Below are 9,579 nucleotides of genomic sequence, written 5' to 3' on the forward strand. Positions count from 1 at the left end.
ACATAAGGTTTTTTTTACATATAAATTTTATGATATCTAAAACATATTAAAACCAAAATTATTAATTTTTTTCATATAAAGATTTCTTTAAATATAAGATGCTATGAAACAATGTCATACCAAAAAGCAAGCACACTGATTTCTACAGTCAAAATACAGAAGATCACAGATCTCTAGATAACTCAAGAGGATAAAAGAGTCCACAAAACCATTTCAATACAGTGCTCCATTTCACAACAGGAACATAAGTTGGCTCACTTGGGTACTTTAGGTATAACTTTAAGTATAATAAAAATTCAAAAAAATGGATTGTTAAAATATTGGTATGATTGTATAGTAACTGGGTATATGGTATTTAAAAACAAGACTAAATCCTCCAATGCAAAGCTTTATATAATTATTATTATTTATTAAATATATAGCATTTTTTTCCATTTAGTTATGACTAGAAAAATATAAATAAAATACCTCCAAATTGATATTTTGACATAAAGAGTCTGTTACTTTTAAGTAATACATAAACTTTAGTTGAAAGCGAAATACTTGGGAGTACTTCCTGAAAAAGAAACTGAAAGACTTTTGGACCAGTTATTTGTAGCTAAACCAATGTCTTGACAGAAGCAAAGGTGTGAATTGAAAAGATACAATAAAGTTTATTAATATCAAAAATGGAATTAGGAGTTTTGTAATTTAATTGTATTGGAGTACACAAAAACACACTATATGGAATTGCAGTGTCTGCATTGTACTTAGGGATTCATTCTAGAAGTATATAATGTAACCTATTCAGTGAAAAGGTAGACCAAATTAAGAATCCTCATGTATAAATATATTTTACAATATCTCAGTAAGTTTTCAAAATAACATTTTGTTTCTCAAGATCGTCAGATGCAAAAGATGTGGGACAACCTGTCAATTTGTTTTATGGAATTTGGCCTTTTGTAGCATCAGAGACATAATGATCTGGACTGACTAGTTCTGCCATATTTTTAAGTAGCAGTTAAACACTGCCATAATCTCATAGAAATCAGGAAATAATGTCCCAGACCACACACAAGTAGATGAGTTATAAAGGACTAAATTATATTTTAAAATATTTTGCTTAGATAATATAACAATAATGGCAATGATTGTGTAACATCCTTTGCTTTTTATTGTCTTTACCAAATAATGAACAGTTTCAATATAGTATTTATTAAATACATGCAGCATATAAGGAATCATGATGCAATGAACAATTGTGTACTTACCACCCACTTAAAGAGAGAATATTACTCTAAAAGCCCCTGTGGTATTCTCTCTATTCCTACCACTTTCCAACTTTGAATTTTGTGTTAATTATTCCCTTGCTTTTCTTTAGAGTTTCGCCACATATGTTTGTATGCCTAAACAAAATACTGGTTAATTTTGTACATTTTTGAATTTTATATATTATGTATGTGTGATGTTTTGCTATTTGATTTTTTTTTGTTCACTATGTACACAAAATCTATACATGTTTTTACATATGGCTGTAATTAATTTTCAGACTGTATTGGGTTTATCCATCCATTGATGAACATTTAAAAAATCGTCAGGTATGTGTATGGGAGAGAAAGAGATTACAAACAGTGCTGCTAAGAACATTGTTATACTTACCTTCCGGTGTGTGAAAAAGCTTCTCTTGAATAAATACCTAGGAATGAAGTTGCCGGGTTATAACACATTCACCAGACAATGCCCAATTGTATTCCAAAGCGGTTATATAACACACCCTTATAGTTTGATCATATGCTCCTTTGCTGAATTATATATGTTCTATCTGTCTATCTATATCTATCTATCTATCTATCTATCTATCTATCTATCTATCTATCTATCATCTATACACATATCATTTTTTAATGTATATGTTACTTTTTTCCCCTGACAGTATTTTTTATACTAGAAATCTAAATAACAGTATTAGCACTGCTTTCTCAAAGAACCAAGAATTGTGAAAGATGTGGTTGATTGGGAATTTTTGTTATTTGTTGCCAGGAAACAAAATATTAAGGAAAAAAACGAGAAGAATGTTTTAGTTATGTCTTAACAGATGGAAAAACAAATGTATTTATCTTTCACTTTCCCTCTATTACGCTACTGATGTCTTCATTTCTAGGACTGAAATAGGTATTGACTCCGTTCTCCATCTTGGTCTTTGGTCTTCTAAAGAAGTCCAAGGGGGGCTTGATGACATTCAAAATAATCTGTTAGACAATAAACCAATTTCAGGGATGGAGGAAAGCTGTATTTCTTTAACTATGACTCCTAAAAATCATTAGAATAGGAAAACTGGAAAAGATTTAAATATCTGTCTCTCCATCATTTTTGTTGTACATTTTTTTCATCTTGTAACAATTCTCCAATTTAAGTTTCAGAGGGTTCATTAACTGCCCAACTGGGTATATTTCAAATACTCTAAAAGTTTAAGCTTACTTAACTAAAATCCTCTACCAGAAGCACATGCTTCTCATTTATATCTAATAAGGTTTCTTTAATCAGTGCAGGCCTATAAAAATTTGTTGTTCTTTAGAAGGAACATTTTGAAAAATGCCAAAAAAGAAGCGTTTCTTTTTTATTCCCTTTGTGTAAACATCCTACTTTTCAAAACTTCCTAATGTTATAGGAATTGCAAATTATTTAAATTAGAATCAAGCAAATGATAATATTATCTTGAAAATTCCTTGAGGGGTACCCTCCCATCTCTTGTGCTCAACTGATTAATGTATGTGCCCCTAGAACCACTAGGAACAGAAAGCTGTATAATCCTATCTTGCAGTTAAGGTACAGTGGCCTAGCTATTTCATGATGTGTTCATTTCAGTGGGGCCGTGCATTCACTGATCTGCTTTATAAATACTAAATGAGTAACCAGAGTTATTTATAAGAAATCCTTAGCATTAACTTAATAAGGAATTATTATTGGACATTAAATACTATAAGAAACGTGTCACACGTGTAGGCCTCTACTACAAATTAAATGGAGAATTGCAGAAATTTTCTGAGATTTCCAAGTAAAAGATATATGGACTCTAAATTATTTGGTCACTGTTATTGCTTTGTTGATGGAGGGTTACTCAGTGCAGAGATACTTTCTAGTCTACGATCCAATTTTGCAAAGCAAGCATATCAGCCATTAAAAAATCAAACATCTTAAGCTCAAATAATAATGACGGTCAGTGAATATTAACAAATGCTTATTATGTGTACTAAGCATTCTACATATCTGATTTCATTTGCACAAAAGCCCTATGAGGTAGGTAATATATTATCATGTTGCAGATGAGGAAACAGACTTAGAAGATTATATAAATTACCCAAGGCTACAAAGCTACTGAGCATCAGAGTAAGGATTCAGCCCCTTCAGGCAGATACAGAAGCTTGTGTCCTTCATCACATTGTGCAATATAAAATTGCTGATGGTCCAAACACTAGGTATATACATACACTTACGTCTGAATGAAATGCGAACTGTATACACTGTGCTGTGGGGAGTAATATGAAAGCTCATTCACTACCCCTCTCCCTTCAAAGAGTTAAGAATGTAGATGGTGGGGGCTATAAAACATGAACACAAATACGTATAATCAAAAGAAAAAATATAACAAGTGCCATATATGAGATATATTGTGGCAATGCACAAAGGGAAGAAATTCTGTTGGCGAGAGGGACAAGAAGAGTCTTTGTAAAGCAGGTAATATGAATCTTTGGAGGAGAGGTAAAGTGGAAAGTCAGGATTTTGCACTAATCATGCAGTGCAGCCAAAAACTTAAGGTATGTTGTAGGAACAACCTGTTCTGTTTCAATCTGGTTAGGCTAGACAGGTTATGTGCAAAGAAGACCTAGTTGCCAGGAGGAATAATTTGTGCTAAGTTATTAGACAAAGGGGAGTACTGGAGGCTCTGAAGCAGGAAGTGATATCCTTCATTTAACATTTATGGGGTGTTAGTATGTCCCAAGCACTGTGCTAGATGTTGGAATGGAGCAGATCAGTCAACTCCCTGCCCTCAAAGCTCTTACAGGCTGAGGGGCAGAAAGAGGCTTATTTTCGCCATCACTGAGAAAGCAATGACTGTGTACAAAATAGGGACAAAGACTGAGTAGAAAAGAATTTTGATGCTTTGGTTTATATTTTCTCTATTATCTTTTTTTAAAAATAAAGATTTGTTTGAGGATAATTTTGGACTCTTCTTAAATTTATTTAAAAATTTAAATAAATTTTTAAATTTATGATCTTTTTCTATTAGGGATCTTTTAGAAAAAAGGGATCTTTTTCTATTTATAAAAAACACTTGCATAAAGAATCTCAGTTGCACTGAGTATGTTCACAGATCTGCAAAACATTTTCTCGATAATATTGTCCAGTAAAAGTAATTTACAAAGTTTATCTCAATCATTATTAACATTGCTCTTTGATCATTTAAGAAATATTATTCCATGTCAGAACTATGTGGGACAAATTTCAAAAAGACAAGGCTATTTTTTACAGATTGGTTAGTTGCCTAATACAAACTGCTACTGCAACTAAATAGATACACATGATGAAGGGGTGTCTTTGGAACATCTGAATCTAACTGTGATCCCTCTGAATATAGTAAAATCACAAGGTTCCATTACAGTCGGAAATTTTTGTAATGACCAAGTAAATATTACAAATATAGGAAAGCCAATTTTTTAAAAAAAAGGTCAACAGGAAATGTATATAAATTGACTATCCAACTATGATCGAACACCTTTAGGAAAAAAAATTTTGCATTAAGTCCTACTTGTACTAAAAGTTTTTTAAAAGCTTAGAAATGTAAAACTCAGATTTTTGAAACTGAAAAGTAAAGATCACTGAATTTATCCTGAGGTAATATCTCAGAAAATAGCAGTAAGGTTAGTACTCCAAAACAACCAAATTAACATGAGGACACAAACTGATATGTGGTGGTGTTGGTGAGGGAGGATTAGTTAGGAATAAGAAATCAGATTGCAGCCAAACTTTAAAAAATTTAAATAGAATATACTAATGCTTAGTTTTTTTAAACATCTCAACATATGACATTGACAAATGTGGAGACAGCTGGTATAACTGTATGTGTTAATGGCCAACATAACTAACATTAACTATAAAAATTTTTCCCAAATAATTTTTCTATCATCAGATAGCCATATATATCTAGCATTCTTTGGTTATTATATTATTCTGTCTTCTTTCAAGATTAAAATATAAACTTTCATGAGGCCTGACAATTAAGTTCGCAAACTTGTTGCAACAATGTTGCTAACCTTTTTTGATATCAGAGGGGTTGTTCATTATGAATTTGTACCAACTGGACAAACAGTTTAACCAAGTTTATTATTTGGAAGTGCTGAAAAGGCTGCGTGAAAAAGTTAGACTACTTGAACTTTTCAGCAACAATTCATGGCTCTTGCATCACGACAGTGCACCAGCTCACACAGCACTGTCTGTGAGGGAGTTTTCAGCCAGTACACAAATAACTGTATTGGAACACCCTCCCTACTCACCTGATCTGGCCCCTAATGACTTCTTTATTTACCCGAAGATAAAGGAAATCTTGAAAGGAAGACATTTTGATGACATTCAGGACATCAAGGGTAATACCACAACAGCTCTGATGGCCATTCCAGAAAGAGTTCCAAAGTTGCTTTGAAGGGTGGACTAGGTGCTGGATCAGTACATAGCTTCCCAAGCAGAGTACTTTGAAGGTGACCATAGTGATATTCAGCAATGAGGTATGTAGCTCTTTTTCTAGGATGAGTTAGTGAACTTAATTGTCAGAACCCATATGTTCCCTTACTACATCTACTTTAAGAATATTCTAAATATTGAAAACAAACTTCTTTTTTTATATAAAATTCCATTGGAGCTGTTCTCTGCTCATCATATCTTAGCAATATAAAGGGGTTTTTTTTTTGCTCAATAAATTGTATTCTTTATGAGAGAAATTGTTCCTTAGAAAAACTTTCCCTTTCTCATTGTTTCCATACCAATGATATTCCACCCCACTGTTTTCATGTCTTTAAATTTCACAAGAGCAAAAAGTCTACATATATAAATTCTACTACATATTAATAGGTACCATTCTCTGGTACCTATTAAGCATGTCTTTGGCTGCAATTTACAAAACAAAAATAATCTAATAGAGATTTAACAAATAGAGGTTTATTGTGTCATGTAATAAGTCTAGAAGTAGGAGGTTGCTGCCTTTGGCTTACTCAGCAATATAATCAATAACTTACTTCTATTTTTCTACTCCATTGTCTTTAGCATGTTGGTTTTCCTTCAGTTTTGTGACTCCTATCCGAGTAACAAAAATGGCTGCCGCTGGCAAGCAATTCACGCCTCCTCAAGCTGGGACAGAATGGTGGGAAGTGCTGCCAACTACTTCTGTCTTTTTTTATCAGAAAGGCAAAAGCTTTCCTAGTACCGTGTTTCCCGAAAATAAGCCCTAGCCAGATAATCAGCTCTAACGTGTCTTTTGGTGCAAAAATTAATATAAAATATAAAACCGGTATTTTATATTATATTATATTATATTATATTATATTATATTATATTATATTATATTATATTATATTATATTATATTATAATATTATATTATTATATTATATTATATAAGACCCGGTCTTATAGTAAAATAAGACCGGGTCTTATATTAAGTTTTGCTCCAAAAGACACGTTAGAGCTGATTGTCCAGCTAGGTCTTATTTTTGGGGAAACACAGTAGCACCTTTAGCGTCATCTCCTTACATTTCAAGGCCACCACAAGTTTCAAAGGAGGCTGTAAAAGGAGGAAACAAGATTCTTAAGATTGACTCAGACCATTGTGAGACATTGCCCAGGGATGTGTACATTGACATTTCAAACAAAATAATAAATTCTGTCAGCAAAGAAGATGGGGGAAATGGATATTTGGTAGGGAGCAAAAGCCCTAAATGTTTAAGGTCCTTTAGAATGTGAAATTCTTAAAGATTGGGATTGTGTCTCTTCTATTTCCTGCCTTATGTATAGAACTTAGGTCATAACAAAAATTGTTGACACTACAAATCCTATATTAATTATAGACAGAGTATATCCTATATACTAAGGCAATACCCCCAAATTTCACTCAGTAATACTGATATGAGAAGTACTATACAAAACTAGAGGTTAAGATATATATATATATAGTCTTAGCTCAGGCTACTATAAAAAAATACCATCAACTGAATGGCTTAAGCAACAGATACTAATTTCTTACAGTTCGGGAAGTGGGAAGTCCAAGATCAAAGTGCCACCAGATGCAGTCTCTGTTGAGAGTGCATTTCCTGGCTTGCAAACAGCCTGCTACCTTCTCACTGTGTCCTCACATGATGGAGAGAGAGTTCTGTAGTCTATCTTTTCTTCTTATAAGGACACTAACCCAACATGAAGACCCCATTTCATGACCTCATCTAAACCCAATTACTTCCCAAAGACCCTACTCCCAAATCTATCACATTAGAAGTTAGGGCTCAATATATGAATCTGGGGGGGACACATTCAATTCATAACATACATTATACACTTATATATGTAATATACAATATAACATTATATATCACACATATTTGGGGGGGTTCCAAGTCTTTGAGTACTTATTGTACATTTTTGTGACCAATAAAATTGTAAACATTGAAAAATACCAACAGAAAAGCATTCCAGCTTTTGAGGCATTTAAGCTGAGATGTTAAAAAGCTAAGAATACAGATCCACATTGAACTAACATGTTGTGTGATCTATATAATAATATTGGCCTTTTACCTGGCATCTATTATGTATTAACCATATTACATATTTTACTTTAATTTTCCTAACAACACTGCTGTGTATTTATTGACCTCGATTTAAGGATGAGAAAACTGAGAACACTGAGAATTTAAGTAACTTGTTCAAGTTCACCCAAGTCATAGGCAATGGAGCTGACATTGGGACTATGTCTCTTCCCTCCTCCCCCCCAAAGCCATGCTGGCACACACCACCATATGCAGCTGACTTCATTTTGTGAAAGAAAGCGTGCCTCATTTTATAAAATTGCTTTGTTTTACCCTTTTTCATTCCTACTTCTCTCACTGGCGATTTAGGGAAATGGGTAGATGGAAACAAGATCAGATTATTGAGAGATGACAAAATAATGAGAGATCAGATTATTAAGACAATGTGAAGAGTGAGAAGTGAATGAAAGAGTGGAAGAAGAGCAAAGAGAAAAATTTGGGATGACGAAGGGAGCAAACAAGAAGAAGGGAATGAATACTGACTGGGTATTTCTCTGGGCCTGTGGATTGAGGGAATGGCAGTATCCCACTCCATGTCCCTGCTTTCTCAGATCTCTGGCCAAGCGTGTGGCTTGGCACTGTGCATCTAACATTTAGCAGGGTTCTGGGAGAGGCTCATGGTAGTGACTGAATTACCCTTTTTCTAGCTATTCTTGTGTTCTAATCCTTCCCTAAAGGTCTTTTATGATTAATCTCAAACCACATAAACATTTAACTCTCCTTTTAGATACATTCCAGAAGGCTGTTCTCAAACAAGCATAAGTTAATACTCTAAATTTCAGTAACCACAAACTAAGATTAATCTACCCTCATGTCACTGTGTTCTTCCTCTTCAACTGAGTTAAAAGCATGGATGTGCAAAGGACCTCAGTACCCATTCGCACCTACTTTCACCTCATTAGTAACATAGCACAGAATCTCAGATATGGAAGGGAGCTTAAGGTCCTAACCACTCAGCCAATATTCTAATCCATCTCTATCCGTGAACACCCCCTCCCCAGCATTATTTTTTTTTTAAGCAATATTCAAAGTTCTTGGTTTTTTTGTTTTTATTTTTTGGCTATATTTGACTATTTCCAATCCAGGGAACTCACCTCTTCTGCAGCTAGTCCTTTCCATCTTTGGATAACTTTGACTTTTAGGGAGGGCTTTCTTATTTTGCCAGTCAGCATAACTGACATATTCCACAGTAGTAAAAAGCCTGAAAATGTCAGTGACTTTTTAACAACGGAGGCTTATTTCTTGCTCCCATTATGTGCCTATCACAGGTCAGTGTGGCTCTGCCCCACATGGATTTCCCCCTGGGACCCTGGCTGACAGAGAAGCCATTTTCTGGGTCATTGCAGATCTCATGGCAGAGTAAAAGAGATGGTGGCAAATCACATGCTGTCTCTAACAGTTTCCACTTTTCATTAGCAACACAAGTCACATGGAATCCTCCCCCAGGGAGGGGAATGGCAGGGAGAGAGACATCCCAGAGAAAGGCAGCAAATATTTTGAATAATAATATACCACTTATTTCTTCAATCAAGATCCTTTTCCAACAACGAAGCAACCTGTGGTCTTTGCTCATTGCTTTTTCTTTCCACCAGTGTTACAAATGTTAGAACCCTGCAGCCATATTTTCTTTGAACTGTCTCCTTTCTAGTCAAATAGGCTCCAATTTCTTCATCAACCTATTCCCTACATTTATTTAACGGTCTCGGCTAACATCCTCTTCAGAGCTTATTCAGCTGTCTCAGGTCACCTGGTGAGAA

The sequence above is a fragment of the Rhinolophus hipposideros genome (genome assembly GCF_964194185.1).
Source record: "Rhinolophus hipposideros genome assembly, chromosome: 6".
NCBI lineage: Eukaryota > Metazoa > Chordata > Mammalia > Chiroptera > Rhinolophidae > Rhinolophus > Rhinolophus hipposideros.